Here is a 19,513-nt window from a genome sequence, read left to right as displayed (position 1 = left end):
AATGAGAATGGGTCCAATCCACTTAGATGTCTGCAAAAATGCTACTCCTCCTCCAAGGCCTAGCCAAATACCACCTCCTTGCATCTATTTCTCCTTTGTAACTGGTCCGCTTGGATTTATTCCCCTAAAACACTCTTAAGCTCCTTGAGGTCAGTGCTAATGTCTATCTTGCCTCTCCACAGGGACTGTATTAGTGTGTTGTTAGCATTGGAATTCACTACTAGATTGATGGAGGCATGGGATAGCCAATGCCAATGATCCCGTAAAGAATCAGTACTACAGAAACACACAACTCCCTTGGAGTTCCATCATGAATGGTAACCAGCCAGTCTCCTGGCCATCCATTTTATTACAGGTTTTGAAAGAATACTTGGATGAATTGACTTACGTATGTTGCCCATCACTTTATAATAGTGTTGTTCCTCAAAAGATGGCATGCAGATCTCTGACAATGGAAGCAACAGGGGTTCTGGTTTAAAATGGAGGTTGCTGGACCCTACCTGAGATATTCTGAGTCAGAATCTTCTGAGATAACATCTAGGAATAGAATTTTTTTTCACAACCACCTTATGAGGTCCTTAAGGATATAAATCTTTGAAAACTGCTAATAGAAAGTAATGAAATTTCACCTTTTTTATAGCCAAGGACGTTTCAAGCCTTGAAGAGAAAAAAGTGGCTAGTAAAGGTAGAGAGAAATATACAAAGTATGACTTTAAACCCTTCTCACTTGGCCTGTTCTAAGGTGGAATTTCTCAAAGAGAGAAGAATAAAATGGAATTTAATATCCCTTCCAGCTAGATGTTACCCTAATTTTTGTCATAGCAGAAGGAGAGTCACAGTTTTCATTTACAAGGCTGATAACCATTTAATTAAAAAAAAAATGATTACCATGTCTACAGAAAAGATGGACAAGTAGTTTAGGCAAAATCGTTCAAAATAATCTCTTGCTGTTCTGTTTTAAATAATATTCTTCCATTTCCCACACATTTTTCTCTTTCCCAACATATTTTCCTTATTTTTTTTTAACCCAAGTAGACTGTGATCTCTGAAGAGTCTGTTGAAATGATGTGTAGGAGGTTTATCTTTTCTTCTAAGGGGAAGCTCTCAAAAGGGCAAAAATTGTTTGGCTATATGCTGTGTGGGGTCATAGACTCCATTATGTGATGAATGCTTATATAATAAATGTTTCCCTTTCTTAGGGAGTTATTAATATCATCTCTTCTAGTGAGTAAATGAAGGCAGACATATTGGACAAGAGATTTCTTAATACTTTCCGGTTAGCAGTTGATATTTTTGCCTGACACTGGTTAGTTTTGGGATCATATAACTCCCCCCCCCCCATGGAGACATTTATACATTGATAAATTAAAACTTCCAGTGAACTGCTTTTGGGTTCCTTGTCCAGGTCGTAGGCATGACTGCTTGTGCGTGCATGTGCAAACACTTCTGTACGGGAGAACTGTGCCACCTGTCCTCCTGAAGTCAAGTATAGCTGTTGACTGACTTTTGCAAACAGAGTGTGTGTGAAAGCAATTCGTCTTTTCTGGGAGGCAGCATTTAGTTGCTAGAGGCAGATGCTCTGGGCAGCCATGGAAGCGCCTGTCAGTATAGACCTAAACGTACTTCTCCTGAGAGATACAAGCTGAGAACTGATTTTAAGGTTGTAGGGCTTCATATTCAGTGCTTTTCATTAGTTGCTGGTTTCTCCTCAGACAGTTGTTCTTAATTATCAGGTCTGATTCCCCTAGAAAACTGAGGAAGATATTCCAAATAGCTTCTTCCTGCTTCACAGAAATCTCCAGGATGAAACTCTATCTGATGCTATCTCATGCCATTCACCTTGTTCTTGGAGTTCAGCCTCTGGGGTGTTTCAAGGGGCCATGTGTCTAATCTCTGAGGAATTTCTCAGGGTCAATGTACCTTATTAGCATGGTTTAATAGGCCACAACTAGCATTTTTCACCAACATAATAGTTTCCCTTCCTAAAATTACAGAAACATGGGAAATGGCAGCAAACTTGGTTTCTTGGGCCAGTACTGGCTACTTCTCTCAAACCTATTGCTTTGTTATGTCTGAGCTCCAGTGAATCGTAGTTCCTACACATATTCCCAATGATGCATTTCAAAATTTAAAACCAATCTCAGAATCAGACTAAATATCTCAAGAGTTTTAAGTTATTATTTTTGATTTAAATATTGATGATATACAAAATTAGATATAAAGATTGAGATATATAATTATATACAAAATACGATTTTATGTAAGGCACAAAGAATAATGAGACAAAAAGCTCTGTCTGACTACCATCAAGTTTAAGAGGTAAATTATTAAGACTGTTTTTGAAGTCCTCTGAGTATGCCTCTCCAATTCTACCTGTTTGTCTCCTTTCAGAGATAACAGTAGCCTGGATTCGTGGGGTATCATCCTCCTACTTTCATTTATAGTCTTACCACCTATATTTATAATGTTATAGGTTTTTATTTTATTTGAATTTGTGTGCTTTTGGACATTATCTAAATGGAATGATACTATGGCTAGTCACATATGACTTGTTTTCCATGTCATGATCATGAGATTTATGTGGTTTGCTGCATATAGCTCTGAATCATTGACTCTTCATTGCTATCTTGTATCCCACTGCATAGTCCAATGAAATACATATATTCATTCCATTATTGATTGACATTTGGCTTTACTCCAAGTTTTTGTTTTTGTTTTTGTTTTTTTGCAATTTTAGATGATGGATATCTATCTGAATAGTCCTCTGCATATACTTTCAAATGAGAAATGACTGAAATGAGCCCTACAAGCAGGTACTATTGAACTTAGTTTGAAAAATCTAGTTTGGTTATGGTAAGTCACTGCAGAAGCAGTTTGGTGCAGAATATTTTAGGGAACCACACAACATCTAAGAGCCCTGACTGTCTCCATAAATTATCATAGTAAATGGAGATAATTTGGGATGAGGAAGAGAGGCAGCATTCCCCACAGAACAACACAGAATCATCTCTTTAGGACTGGAACCAATTGGGGAACTAAAGTTCATCCAAGTATGACTCAGCTCAAATGCAGATGCCCTCCTGAATGAGGTAGACTCGAGTCTGATGTGCTTAATGGGAATCTTCAAGAAGTTGAGAGCTACTTCCTATGTTAGACAGAAAGTACCAACAAAAAAATTCCAAGTACAAAGAAAGGCAGTGAGCCCTGAATCAGACAAGTATTAAGAATTACAAATATTTGTTTTGTCTTTCAAGGGAGGAAGGCATAACATGACTGATAATAATAATTGATTCCTATAACAATAGCTTCTTTCCAAAATCATCGCTGTTTTCTACAGAGGCACCTTGAAATGTTAATGACTGAAAATTGGCAGGAAGCAGTAAATAACTAAGACAAATAGAAATTGAAAATTGGAGAGAGAGGGAGAGAGAGAGAGAACCCAAGAAGTTTTGGAGCTACGTGCAAGGAGAGAGGGGAGAGAAAATGCATCTTTGCAAATCAGATGCACCAAACTGCTTGTAAATAAGTATTTTAGATTGTGTAGTATTGAATCCTCCCTTACTTTCTATGTGAAATCTTCATAGAAGTCTGCATTGGCCCTATAGCTTTCATATGAATGGATCTTTAGAGAGACCTAAGGGTTGTCAAGTTGTATGTCTTAGCCCATCTACTATAACACAGAGTATCTAAGGATAGAGGAAAAAGCACAAAAGACCATAAAAAGTAAATTCTTAAAATCTGGAGACTAGCAATTCTGTAGGCCAAAGAGCTGGAGTTTTATGGCAATACTAGATTTCACTGGGCAGGAAGGACCAAGCTGATATCTTGATTGTATTACTCTATATCCTTATAGCAATGTTAATTAACATTGTACCTACAGAAGGATTCCGTGCATCCTTCTTTGTTGTAAAATAAATAAATAAATAAATAAATCCAACAGAAACTAAATAAATAAAAAACGCAAGTCTTTCTTTAAACTTTCTCCTTCTCTCCCTCATCTCAATATCATCCCCAGAAGTATTCACTGCTACTTACTTGATGAATTTCCTTCTGTAGCATTTTCTTTTCATTTGCATACATACATGCTGTAGACTTTTTCACTCTATGAAAAGCTCTTTTTTTCTGATGCCATCCTTTCATTAAAAAATTACAAATGTGAAATTTTGTACTTTTTTTTTTTTTTGTATTTATGTGTTAGGAGATCTTCATCAAAGAAGGCAGCCCTCTTTAAAATAGTGAGCCTCGGGGTGCTTGGCTGTCTCAGTCAGTAGAGCATGTTGGAGGTACAGTTTACTTAAAATGGGATAATTATAAATTAAAAATTCTAAGTGAAAGAATTACACCAGAGTTTAATGGTCAGTATTTTCTTTTCATTAGTGGTACATAAAAATAATCATATATTTTACAAGTGATAGCGTCTTAGATTCAATAAAATCTGGTATTTCTAGCCTCTGTTATAGCCAGGGACAGGCATGTGGATCAGCTTCTTGTAATAAAATGCAGTTATGTGAAACTTAGTGTCAGCCCAACCCATGTGGATCAGCAGGATTCCATTTTTTATGGCTTGAGTAGTGGTTGTTGCAGGACTCATTGCCCTGCGGTTGTGTGTGCTTATTGTCTGGGCTGGTGAGGCACAATGGTTCAAAAAGTGTCCTGGAAGTTTAATTCTAATCTCTTTTTCTAGCAACTTGATGACCCTGTGAGCTAGATAACATCCTGAAACAAATTCCTTTTATTCAGAGATTAGGCCAAGTAGATTTTGCCATTTTCATCTGAGAACCTTAACCAACACATGCATTACATTTGAGAATACAGTTCCTCATAAAATTGGTAGGAAAAGGATAAGCAATGCATTACTGTTTGAGTTCCACTTCACACTCTACATGAAATAAATTCCAGTGGTGATGAAATATCTAAATGTACAAAATAAAATGAGAATAAATACAATGACAATAACTGGCATTTGTGAAAATGTAGAAAATAGACACAGGTATGGATATCAAAAAGCACAATCTTGTTCTTATAAACAATTTGGTATTATCGATTCAAATATTAAATACACAAGTCTTTGTGACAATAACTTTACTTCCAAGAATCCTATAAGAATATGGTAAATATTTGCAAAGATTTCTATATGGAAGTATTTATAACAGCATGTTTATTACAGAAAAATAAAAAGTGAGTCAACCTATACAGCCTATAATAGGAAGTTATTGAGGAAAGAATAGCATATCCACATAATAAAATATTCTGCAGCACTGTTGAAGAATGTGGTTAGATAGGATGCCTGGGTGGTTAAGCATCTGCCTTTGACTTGGGTCATAATCCCAAGGTCCTGGGATCGAGACCTGCATTAGGCTCCTTGCTCAGCAGAGAGCCTGCTTCTCCCTCTGCCTGCCGCACCTCCTCCTTGCTCTCTCTCTCTCTTTCTCTCTCTGGCAAATAAATATATATATATTTAAATTTGTATTTATTTATTTTTAAAGATTTTATTTATTTATTTGACAGTGAGAGAGACAGCAAGAGAGGGAACACAAGCAGGGGGAGTGGGAGAGGGAGAAGCAGGCTTCCCACTAAGCAGGAGGCCCAATGCGGGGCTGGGTCCCAGGACTCTGGGATCGTGACCTGAGCCAAAGGGAGACGACTAACTAATGAGCCACTCAGGGGCCCCTAAAAATCTCCTTTTTTAAAAAAGATTGTAGTGGATCTCTGTGAGATAAGCTTAATGATTATATAGGATGTAGTTCCGTTCAATGTATATGGAAATGTTCACACAGTGAGAATGGATACACTAAAATCTCAGAATATACCCAACAATAATCATCCTTGGAGAGGGAAACAGTATGGGGAAAGGCTTGAAGTTTTATAATATTTTATTCTGTATATTTGGGATTTATTACAATGAACACTATCATGTTCATAATTCAAAAAAAAATAATAAAATTTGGAAAATAGAAACAGACACTTGCAAAGCAACCTGAATATTTTTTTCTGCTTCTAGTGAAACAGAACAATTCTTTCTCCTGAGGGTCTTAGCTACAGAGTCACTGAAAGTGATTTAGATTCTATGGGACTTTTTTCTGTGAGAATGACCACACTGTCCAGGGCAGGTAGCTGTTGTTCAGAGCACTACTGTCAAATCTGCTCAAATAATTGAAGGTTCCCATCTGGACTCACATATCCATTTGGCTGAAACAATAAATTAACCCATGTTTGTGTAGGACAAGCCACATTCCTTAAAAATATGTGCGCATGTAATGAATTTTGTACGAACAGTGGGAAGCAATACATTTTTCTCCTTCTTGTTTTATTTTTCTGATCTCCATTAACCCACATCTAGCATCTTTGAAACAAAAGGATTTTGTATAAGCAGGATAGATGGATCTAGACCTACGAAGTACATACTATAAATGAAGTAAATATTCATCCCAGGAAGAATTACAGCATTTAGTTACCTTCTTGTAAAGCAATGGCCTTTTGCACCACAGAACCAACCCAAGAAGAATAAACCTACGAGTAAGCAAGATTGAATTTTATTTTGACATTGGGAAATCTGAAGCCGTGAAAACTGACAACTATCCCAGAACAGATCAGAGGATTTTTGAAATAAGAAGGCTGATATGACTGATCATTTTAAGTCATTCAAATGTATCTGTCAAAAGCTTCTGGCTCACTCTCAAGGAAAGGTGTTTAACTTCCAGCAATGCTGAAGTCAGTTAAAAGAAAAACAAATCTATGTATTCAGCTAAATAAAAAATGCAAACAATACCACAGTGTTCTTTGCTGTGCTTTGAAATTCTATTAACAACCTGAATGGTGCCAAATGATTAACATCGTGTTATGAAAAAGCAATATGTATTTGCAAGGTCAAATACACATATTCGCCAAGACCCAAAAGCACTTTAAAAGAATCTTTATACTAAGAACACTTTAAAGGTGAAGAAAACTTAAACTCTGGGATGCTAAACAAGGAAACAATATATGATTTGTTTATTTTTAAGATTTTTGTTTACTTATTTGAGAAAGAGAGAGAGAGCATGAGCCAGGCAGGGGTGGTGGGGAGAGGGAAAGAGGGACAAGCAGAGACCCAGTGAGCATGACCTGAGCCCAAGTCAGATGCTTACAGTGACTGAGGCACCCAGGCACCCCAGGAAACATGATTTTAAAAATAATGTAATTAGTTAGAAAATAAAATGTTTATGTGTGTTTACCATCATATTTTCTAGCTGTCTCCGCACTAAAATATGCTAATATTAAAATGATTATGATTTGATGCCACAAAGTCATTGTAGATAAAGGGCAAGTCCTTTTCTAAGCAGGTCACCAAGCTTTTCTTTGCGGTTTATTTCATTGTAACCTAACATAATTTTAATATTACCTTTCATTTGCATAATTCTAAATATATTAATCAGTTCCCTTTTCGATTCCAAATTTGTATTGTAATTCTGTGTGTACAGAAACAGGATTTTTAAAAAATCTTTGTATTTCCCAAATGTATAGTCCAGTGCATTGACCAGATTGCCTAATCAATAAATGGTTTATGAATAAAAATTGATAAGTCGTGCATACCTTCACTGCAGATATTTTATTATCTTAACTACAACACAATAACAGCTTTTATTTTTCAATATATAGCAATTGAGTGTTCCTGCTTCCATAGAAACCAAAGCTTATGGTTTGTGTGCCATGATAGTGAAAATGTAAAGAATGTGTCTCTTGGGCGCCTGGGTGGCTCAGTGGGTTAAGCCGCTGCCTTTGGCTCAGGTCATGATCTCAGGGTCCTGGGATCGAGTCCCGCATCGGGCTCTCTGCTCATCAGGGAGCCTGCTTCCTCCTCTCTCTCTGCCTGCCTCTCTGCCTACTTGTAATCTCTCTCTGTCAAATAAATAAATAAATCTTTAAAAAAAAAAAAAAAAAAAAAAAGAATGTGTCTCTTTCTCTAAGGCAGTAAATTTTGTCTCAATTCAGAGAAATAATACCCAGTACCCGGTAAAAATTTGTAATATTTAACAGTCTACTAAGTTGTACTAATGCATATGAATCTGACCTATGAGGTGTTATTAAAAATTTGAGGAAATCAGCTTATTATTTAATAATCTTTTCTTCTTTCCTGACATTACATTATGAAAATTCTCCAGAAACCAGAAATTACATTAATCATTTTGGTTAAATAGTATTTTTTTAAGCAAAGTAAATTCCCTTTTTTGTTAGCTATATAAATATTGTCAAATGCTATTGCTAAAGCACAAATGTTAATAGTTCTAAAAATATTGTACTTACTTTATATTAATTTTGTTCTATAATTCCAAATTATTATATTCAGGGTAATACAGATTACTTCCTGACTCCCTAGAACATGATTTCTCTACATGCCTTGGAGGTTTAATAAAACAATATGAAACTTACGTAGCTGTCATTTTATTCATATATATATTTCTCTAGGGTAAAGTAGCTCCTAATTATAGGTTCAAAAAATAAAGATAAAAATATCTCTTATACCTCTTTAATGCTTTAACATGCAAAATCCTCACAGAAATTAAAGGGCCCACAGCAACTAGATTATTGCAATAAGAATAAAATCTGTTATTATGAAAGATGTTCTCTCTTTCCCTAAAAGGAAATCATGATTTAATATTTTCTTTTTTTTTTTAAATTTTATTTATTCATTTGACAGAGAGAGATCACAGTAGACAGAGAGGCAGGCAGAGAGAGAGAGGGAAGCAGGCTCCCCGCTGAGCAGAGAGCCTGATGCGGGACTCGATCCCAGGACCCTGAGATCATGACCTGAGCTGAAGGCAGTGGCTTAATCCACTGAGCCACCCAGGCGCCCATGATTTAATATTTTCATCTTAATCCTTGCTAAATAGTTGTCCTTGATGCAGAATATTTGCAATCTCGGTATTCTTACCTTCCCATCTCCTGATTTCCTCCTCCTTTTGTGCCATCTTGGCCAAGACTTTTTTTTTTTTTTAGATAGAAAGATAAAAGAGATTTGATTAGCTCTTATGACACATCATGTTGGATTTTGCCTTCAAAGGATTTTGAAAAAACTGTTAATCCGAAGGGATAGATCAAATAGATGGAGTTTTAGACATCATTCTGTAAGTTTCTAGAAGAGAGATATATGCTTATGTGAATATGTACTTTCTCAAGATGAATTATACCAAAACATAAACTTATGACTAGGAAAAATTAACATTAGACCTTTATCATTTATTAGTACATTAATATACATTTACTGTTTTATATTGTTTGGTCTTTTTAATATTTAGCATGTACCTACTACTCAATGACATCAACAAATATGTTTTGAGAGCTTACCATGCAAGACCCTTGCGTAGAGAAAAAAATAAAGACTTAATACCTACTCTAAAAAGATCACAACCTAAAAAGGACAAAAATGAAAATGAATTATAATGCAAAATTATATGTGTAATAATTGCAAGTCAATTTGCTGTCTTGTTAATGATTAAAGGGTGACAGTAGCAGCACATATTTATCTAGTGTTTATTATGTACCAGACATCTACTACTTACAATCAAGAAGGTCTTTATTATTATATCCCCCATCTGATGGATGATAAAACTAAAGAAAAGAGGGGAGGTAATTTTTCCAGTGCCACAGAGCTGATTAGCAGTAGAGCTGTGATTACTGGTCATGTTGGAGGAAGAAATAGTGTTTTGACTTGGTGCTCTAAGGATAAAGACAAAAAAAAAAAAAAAGGAAGAAAAAGAACCAAGATGCCCTTCAACGGACGAATGGATAAGGACGATGTGGTCCATATACACTATGGAGTATTATGCCTCCATCAGAAAGGACGAATACCCAACTTCTGTAGCAACATGGACAGGACTGGAAGAGATTATGCTGAGTGAAATAAGTCAAGCAGAGAGAGTCAATTATCATATGGTTTCACTTATTTGTGGAGCATAACAAATAGCATGGAGGACATGGAGAGATAGAGAGGAGAAGGGAGTTGGGGGAAATTGGAAGGGGAGGTGAACCATGAGAGACTATGGACTCTGAAAAACAATCTGAGGGTTTTGAAGGGGCGGGGGGTGGGAGGTCAGGGTACCAGGTGGTGGGTATTATAGAGGGCACGGATTGCTTGGAGCACTGGGTGTGGTACAAAAACAATGAATACTGTTATGCTGAAAATAAATTTTAAAAAAATTAAAAAAAAAGAAATGTATAAAGCACTATAACACTAGGAAGTCTGCTTCTTACAGGGGTACATGCTAGCAATTCTGAGACTATTTAATAGGTGTTTTAGCATTGATCAAATAAGTAAATATATTGTAAGTGATGAGAGCCAGGTTTTCTCACCGTGAGAACACAACTCAGTAATGTAAAGTTACAGATATGCAAAAGAGACATAGAAGGAATTCTGCAATAGTATATTGGAAATAAGAATACAAGTAGAATGTATTTTATTATATATATATTTTAATAATAAATATATTTAACATATATGGATAGATAAATAGATACATAAATAACATAGAGAACAAAAAGGGAAAAATAGTGAATTTATTGGCACCGTTGTAACCAAATGACCAAGAGTCACATCACCAGTCATAGGACATACAGATATCACTATGCTACAATTTATTACACACACACACACACACACACACACACACACACACACACACACAAATCCTGTGACATTCTCCTCAAAATTCATATTCTCAGTCTAATCATTAGAAAACATCAAATGAACTCAACTGAGGGATATTCTACAAAGTACCTGACCACTGCTCTCCAGAAGTGCCAAGGTCATAGAGGAAAGTAAAGGCTGAGAAACTGCCATAGGTTGGAGGGGACCAAGGAGAAATGATAACTAAATGTAAGGTGGTGTCCTGGACTGAGTCCCAGAATACAGGGGACAATAGTGGAAAACAGGGGAGCTTCAGACAAAGTCTATAGTCTAGCTAGCAGGGTTGCACCAATATTACATTCTTAATTTTGAGCTTAACCGTAGTTACACAAGATGCTAACATTAAAGGAACTACAGTGAAGAGTAAGTGGGAACTCTGTACTATTGCGGTTTCTTTAAGTCTAAAATTGTTTTTTAAGTTAAAGTGAAGTCTAAAAGCAAATACGAAATATGCTCATGCAAAGGTACTTAAATCTCAATACAAATTCTGAAAAGGGCTTATAAGTAAATATCTATAGCAGCATTGCTCTAAATACTTTTTTAAACTAGAAACCAGAGTAACGTCCATTAACAGTTGAATGAATAAATACATTGTGGCATTTATACAATGGAATGCTACTTCCTGATTAAAAAAAACTACAGCCAAACTATGGAAAGAACCTAGATGTCCATCAACAGATGAATGGACCAAGAAGATGTGGTATATATACACAATGGAATACTATGCAGCCATCAAAAGAAATGAAATCTTGCCATTTGCGAAAACACGGATGGAACTAGAGCGTATCATGCTTAGCGAAATAAGTCAAGCAGAGAAAGATAACTATCATATGATCTCCCTGATATGAGGAAGTGGTGATGCAACATGGGGGCTTAAGTGGGTAGGAGAAGAATAAATGAAACAAGATGGGATTGGGAGGGAGACAAACCATAAGTGACTCTTAATCTCACAAAACAAACTGAGGGTTGCTGGGGGGAGGGGGTTAGGGAGGAGGGGGTTAGGGATAAGGGGGTGGGATTATGGACATTGGGGAGGGTATGTGCTTTGGTGAGTGCTGTGAAGTGTGTAAACCTGGTGATTCACAGACCTGTACCCCTGGGGATAAAAATATATGTTTATAAAAAATTAAAAATTAATAATTCAAAAATAAATAAATAAATAAATAAAAATTTTTTAAAAACTACAGCAAGGATCGTTGTCATAAACTTTATGCTGGATGAATGAGACAGATATCAAAAAGCAGTAACTGCACAATTCTGTTAATATGGAATTTCAGAATAAATAAGAGTAATCTATAATGATAAAAAGCACAGAAGTAGTTGGTTGCCTGGGGTCTGTAGTGATGGTGGGGGTGAGATACTGAATGCCAAAAGGGACAAAGTAACTTGTTGGGATGATGGAAAGTGTTTTAACTTGATCAGGGATGAGTTCCATGGATGATCGTTTGTTAAAATTTATTGAACTGTAAACTTCAAATGCGTTCATTTCATTATACTTAAATGATCTCTTACTGAAGTTGATTTAACACTAAGACAAAATGACCATCAAGGATTAATTTGCATGTTTACCAATTTATTATGGTGACATAACTCGGCCATGATTTCTGGTGTAAAAATGGACTCTGATACCCATTTTGGATATATTTGACATGGTCCCAGAAGTATTTTCAGAGGGAAAGAATCCTCTGCTACTCCTGGGTTGAGGTGGAGTGGCCGTCTCTCCAGACATTTGTTCTGATTGACTTCTCTAGTTTCACTGAAAATTCCTATCCCTCGCCTCAACCTGGCACGTGATCAAAGCCTGTGGAGCTTTCCTTGGTTCGAAACACAAAATAACTTCAAGTCTCACCAAAAATTAAAGACTGAGCACGCTGTTGCTAATTCTTACTAAAATTTTGACTATGATCATTTTATTTGGCGCATTGCCAGCATAAGTGGTTATTCTGTTCATCCAGAAATATACATTATATAGCCTTCCTAGCTTTTCTCTTAATAAATTGCACTTTGGTATTAGACCATCAGCTTGGGTTAAAGAAACGAATAGAGAGAACATAAAAACTCAATACTATTGGCTCAGAATAGACCCTCCTACAGAATTTATCATCACTAACTTCCTGTAAGGGGAAAATGGGAGGGTTACCAGAAAGACCATTGAAGCAGGGTGGGCTATGGGTGGAGTGTTGGGTATTTGTCTTGAGAATTAAAAACTATGAAACACTTTTGTACACAACTGATTTTTTAAAAAATAAACACATTTTTAAAGATGTTGAATTTTTCCCCCCTTACTGAGAATTCTTAAAAATAAATGCCTGCATGTTTTCCCCGAAAAAAAAAAAAAAACCCTCAATACTATTATCTATTCATTTATTCAGCTTTTTAAAAATTTGATTTATGATGTGTTAACTTTGAAGTATCCTTGAGAAATCCACGTGGCTACGTAATGTAGGGAGGGTAGTATCTAAGTCCCAAGAGGTATCCTGTTTTAATTCGGAGATGATAGCGTATTTAATGACCAGTGAAGCATGGGCACTGACCCGTCTGGAGGACTACTTCCAGGGTGTTGGAGCAGATCTGGAGGCGCCCCGCTCCTGTGCTAGATTTCATCCCTGGCTGATGGATCTTGAGAATAAGCAGAGAATTATGAAGGAATGTTCACAGCAGAAAGAGTAGAAAAAGACATTCAGGTCAGTGGCCATTTACCAATCAGTAAGGAAGTATTTCAATATCTTAACAACCAGGATGGCTATACCAATACATACCCACTAAATACCAATCCTGAATACAGTTGGAAAGATTTATTAGTATATAAACCAACAACTTATTTATAAAGGCCCTTGGGAAAAATTTCATTCTGAATGATGGAAAGTCAAATAGTTCTTAAGCACCTAGTCTTTTAAAAAATGAATCTCATGGGGCGCCTGGGTGGCTCAGTGGGTTGGGCCGCTGCCTTCGGCTCGGGTCATGGTCTCGGGGTCCTGGGATCGAGTCCTGCATCGGGCTCTCTGCTCGGCGGGGTGCCTGCTTCCCTTCCTCTCTCTCTGCCTGCCTCTCTGCCTACTTGTGATCTCTCTCTGTGAAATAAATAAATAAAATCTTTAAAAAAAAATTTGATTGTCACAGGTTGCTGCTTTAAAAAAAAAATGTATCTCATGGATATTCTGAATCTCAAAGTATCTTTCTCTATCTGGCTATCAAGAGCTTAGAACCATATTTGCAGCCAACTTTAGCTCCTGTATCAGAATTTTTAAATAAAATACCTTGTATTCCTGCATTTGGCTAGATTTTATGTTTATTCTAATTCTTATGTGTCTTTTTTAAAATTTAATTTAATTTTTTTCAGTGTTCCAAAATTCATAGTTTACATGTGTCCTTTAATATGTTTTCCCATTGGTTTATTTGTATCATGTTGTATATATTTCTTAAAGAAATCTCAAAAGTTTTTAAAATGTAATATATTTTCAATTAAATACATACACACACACACACACATGCCAACATGCACACACACAAAGGATAGGTTGTGTTTTTCTGAGTTGGAGCCACAGGCTTATATCTGAAGTGGGCAGTTGACAGAAAAAGGTGTTTACTTGGTAGACATGGGGAAAAGAACTTTTCAGAGGGAAATCACAGCATGTTCAAAGGCATAAATTTGTGAAAAGAGAATTGCTTGTTGCTGATCTACGAGTAGTTCATTTTATATTAGCAAAGGACAGGGAAGGGAAAGGTCTGAAGAGAAAAACACGGGCCAGCTTACAAAACCAAAACAATGAACTTGGACTATTTCCTGTACCCAACAGAAATTTAATGAATAATTCTAAGCATGAGAGCAATGCGAATTGAATTATAATTTAGAAAAAGTATGTTAGAAGCAATATAGAAAATCACCTCAAGGGTGGGAGAGTTTAGAATCTGGGATACAAATTAAAATCATAAAGAAGAAAAGTATGTACCAGCCACAGTGCTAAGAGCTTTTCCATATATTCCTCTGTTTAGCAGTCTGTTCTAAACACACTGCTCTTCATAGACCCATGAAAAGATTCCTACAGTTACGCCAGTGTCACTCACCTCTCCTGGAACAGTTGACCTGACTTTCTGATTACCTTTTTGGTCACTTTCCTACTCTCTGCTACTGAACTCAAGTGCCCCCCTGCCCATCTACAGGAGTCCCTCCCCAACTTTTTCAGCCATTATGAGTTGTTTTCTTAATTTTGAGATTATCCCAAACTTACAAATCACTCTTAAACCTGTCAATATTGCTTCTTGTGTTTATCTCCACAGCAAGAACATATACTCCTCGAGAAGCAGACTCATGCATAATACTCCTTTTGAGCTCTCCCCACCACCATCTTCAAGGTACACTGAAAAAAATCTGCTTCTATTGAGTTAAAATTTCTAAAAATGGACTGAATTCTTAATCAATTCCCAATGTCATCTGATGGTAAGAGACTAGACATAAGTAGCTATAATAATGTAGAAATTCATTTTTCTGCATTCAGAAAAACATTGTCAAAGTAAAGCAACTCTGGTGGGAGTGGCAACTCTATTTTCAAGGACATCAGTCACTCGAAGCAATGAGCACTGGGTGTTACATGCAACTGATGAATCATGAAATTCTATCTCTGAAACTAATAATACAGTATAGGTTATTTAAATTGAATTTAAATTAAAAAGAAAAAAGAACCTCAGTCCATTTCCAGTTTCCCAGCCTCTGCAGATGGCATACAAACTCAAGGCTTCTTTGTAGGGCAAAGTATCAAATGGCCTTCCAGCCATCATAGCCAGGAAGGAAGAGAAAAAGCAGGTTGTGATGGGCAAAACAGACATGTGCCAACTGTCTACCCTCTCTTCCAAGAGGTGTTCCAGGACTTCCACCTAACAATTTCTGCTATTGTTTCTTTTTGGCTAGGAAATGGAGTCTTTTAACCAAGCACTGTAAAGTCCCCAAATGAATTTAGCAGTCACACTAAGGAAGAAAAGTTGAGTGACTATTAGGCAGGCATTTCATAGCATCTACCACAAGGGATTATAGTACTCTCAACATTTTTTTTTAAGATTTTATTTATTTATTTGACAAAGATCACAAGTAGGCAGAGAATCAGGCAGAGAGAGAGGAAGGGAAGCAGGCTTCCTGCTGAGCAGAGAGCTTGATGCGAGGCTCGATCTCAGGACCCTGGGATCATGACCTGAGCCAAAGGCAGAGGCTTTAACCCACTGAGCCACCCAGGCACCCCTACTCTCAACATTTTAATGTTTTCTTTCATTTAACCCAAAAAGCATCGTGTTGAGAGTCGCAGCTCTAGAGTAAGGCTGGCTGAATGCATGTCCCACCTCCAACTACAACTAGCTGTGTGAACTCACTCAGGCAAGTGACTTACCCACTCTATGTCTCAGTTTCCCTATCTGTAAAATAGAGATAATGGCTGTCCCTACATCATAGATGATTTTAAGGATTAAATGAGTTAACCCATAAAATCACTCAGAACAGTACTTGAGTAGCTAAGGGTTTACTAGTTTGGTAACATAAGTTCTGTGAGGGTAGGCTTAAGTGGCAAGATGCAAACTTGACTCCTAACTCCAAGCTCAGTGATCATTCCATGCCACCATCAATTTACTAGGCACCCAGAGAGGGGTGCAAGGGAAGGACTGGCAAAAGAAGAGGTGCTAAAGCTCAACAGGGGCTTTGTTCCTTCATAATTTTGCTGAGGCCTGATGCTTTCCATGCTTATGTGGGTCTGTGGCTTTAAATCATTAACAGAGCTTCATGCAGCCCCTGAATCTTGCACTTACAAGAAAAGACTAGCTCAATCTCTCACAGAAAACCTCATTTGTCAAGATGCAACCTGCTGTGTTTTTGAAACTGCAATGCAAGAATTTAGTAATAAAATGATTGTTCTTCTTGATGCCTAGAGTGAACTGCAAAGCTTCCAGTGATTTTACAGGTTAGTCATCATAAAATGATTTTAATTCTTGACAACAGCAACATCCTCTGTCTCCTCTCAGGATGACCGGGCATCACTAACTCATTTCATGTCTCCTCATCTGAGTGGGGCTTTGTCGGGAATTTTCACCTCTGACACCTGCCTGCTAAGACAAGGCCATCTTAGCTCATCGATCCATGGTGCTGGAATGAAACCAACAGTGACACCAAAAATAGAAGTCTTTCCGACAGCAATGGTGTCATAGACTTGTAATCCAGAACTATGGCTTCATGTTGATCACCAGTGGAGGCTAGAATATTTCCTTACATTTAAATTCTGAGACATTTCTGTCTTGAATCAGAGCAATGAGCCATATTTAAAACATGTATTTCTACAATATCTCTAGTTCACCTATAAGTATAGCATTATTTGAAAACACAATAGCTGAGTATTTCAGAAAACTTGTTGCAACCACTATATAGAGTGTGGGTTTTTTTTTTTTTAAGATTTTATTCATTTATTTGCAAGAACAACAGTAAGCACGAGGAGGGTAGGGGCAGAGGGTGAGAGAGAATTCGCAAGCAGATTATCTGCTGAGTGGGGAGCCCAAAGCAGGACTTAACCCCAGGACCCTGAGATCATGACCTGAGCCAAAGTCAGACACTCGGCTAAAAGAGCCACCCGGGTGCCCCAAGTGTATGTGTTTGTGTGTGTTTTGTTTTAAGTGAAATATCAGTTTTCTTAGTCTGCTGTGAGACAAAGCTACTAAAGGGTAAAACAAAATCTCTGGACCGTCCAAATTTTGCCCTTAAGAAGGAAAGGTGTCGGGGCACCTGAATGTCTCAGTCGTTAAGCCTCTGCCTTCTGCTCAGGTCATGATCCCAGGGTCTATGATTGAGCCCCATATCTGGCTCCCTGCTCAGAGGGAAGCCTGCTTCTCCCTCACCCACTCCCACTGCTTCTGTTCTCTTTCTCGATGTGTCTCTGTCCAATAAATAAATAAAATCTTAAAAAAAAAATAAAAAGGAATGGTGTCACACTGCAAAGAAATAAAGCATTGGACTGCTGACTCTTCCTTTATCTCAAGCATAGTCATCTCACAAGCACAGTCATGAACAATCTGACGAATCCAACAAACCCTTTCTTTGTTTGTTCATTTGTCTGAAAGTCTAGAAGACACATCCCTACTTTGTATTGCTTTTTCCTTAACTACATCACAAAGATGATTTGAAATGAACTAATTTTTAATTGATCTCACTGGCAATAACACACTATGCAATAATGACAAATACAATATGAATTATGGACAAAAAGCAGTCATCTGGCAGATTGTGTTGCTTTAGGACAGTTTATGGTTCTTTCCAGATTTTTTTAGAGTAGCGTTAGCCAACCTGGGGGGGTGCCTAAGGGTGGAATGGGTGCTGACTCCTTTCAGCAAGAAGTGAAAGCCAAGTACGTCCAGGCAGTAGGTCAGCAGTCAAAGTATTTTCACAGGTGTTCATTCATTTGAACCTCTGTGTCCCATTTTGCACACATATGAATTAGTATTGTTACATTTCACAGCTACATATTCAATGCTCCTTAGCTGACGCTGTTTCATCTGCTCCATTGCATGCTTCGTTAGATCACAAATCCATATACCACAAAGTGCGAGACTCTTGTTGTTCTCCATGCCCTAGGTCCTGACAGCCATGGGAACACCAAGACTGAATTAATTTTTCCGGCAAATATCACATGCAAAATGAGAAGCACATATTGTTACAGAAACATAAAGTATGCACAGTGTCTGGCACCAGTAAGGATTTAAAAAATGTATTTATTCAGTGAATGAAAAGTTTCAGAAAAGACTTCATGGAATATGGACTTAGATGCCCATGGTTTCGGTAACAACATATTTAAATCAATCATTAGCTATATTAATTAATATATGCATGTTAAAAAGAATCATTTCTATGAAAATTAGGTTGAATGTTTTGGAAAGACTATAAATACAAAACTACCAAAATTCTATATCAATTCAGGTGTATCCAGAAAACTAAAAAATTGAGAGGAAAATCATAAAATAAATCAGAGAAATTTATACTCTACTGGCTTCTCAAATCTCTTTAAATGCTTGTTCCTCTTTAAAGAAACTAAATCTCAAAATTGTATTGGGTGAATTTTAGATGTAGATTAAGCAAGAAGATGAAAATCCAAAGCACGGAATCCAGAATAAAGGGAAAGATCTTGGCACGATATCAAAATATTGACAAGTTATTGTGATTTTTATAAACCACTTAAAGTCAGACATGTGTTATTTGTAAGCTTCCACAATAAAATCATTTTTGTTTTAAAACAAACCAACTATTGGACCTGATAATGTCAGAAAACCGCTTCACCTCAAATATGTTGAAAGAAATTTATAACTCTTAAAGCCTTATAAAAATTCAAGTTATGTGGACCCATGTCTGTTTTACCAATAAGTCACAAAGTTGGTAAATGAAGAATTCACTGAGAACCAGTAAAAGGACTAATATGAAGTTGGTTCTAAAACCATACAGATATATACTGTGGTTTGAAAGGAGATATTACAAAATTTCAGTGCTCATAAATTGGAAGTGGGACAGATAGCCTTCCTTAACCTTAGTGGTTTACCAGGAGTAACTAGTCAACTAATTTATGTGAGTATGTGTGTGTGTGTAGAAAAGAAATAGATATATGTGCACTATGATTTTGTACAGGTTTATCATATATACTTATCTACACAGGATACATATTCTTTATGTAACATATACATGCCTATAAATACACAGTGACATGTCTGTCTACAGAACACTGAACACTCCACTTCCCCCTTAATCCTATTCTTATAAACTAAATTTCCAGCCAACAACGTGAAGTTTCAGAAACAAAATTACCTAAAAGGAAACTTCACACTTAGCTTGCACCTTCTTAT

This window comes from Mustela nivalis (assembly GCF_964662115.1).
Source record: "Mustela nivalis genome assembly, chromosome: 11".
Classification (NCBI taxonomy): domain Eukaryota; kingdom Metazoa; phylum Chordata; class Mammalia; order Carnivora; family Mustelidae; genus Mustela; species Mustela nivalis.
The sequence above is the reverse complement of the archived record's forward strand: the minus strand, read 5'-3'. Positions refer to the sequence as shown.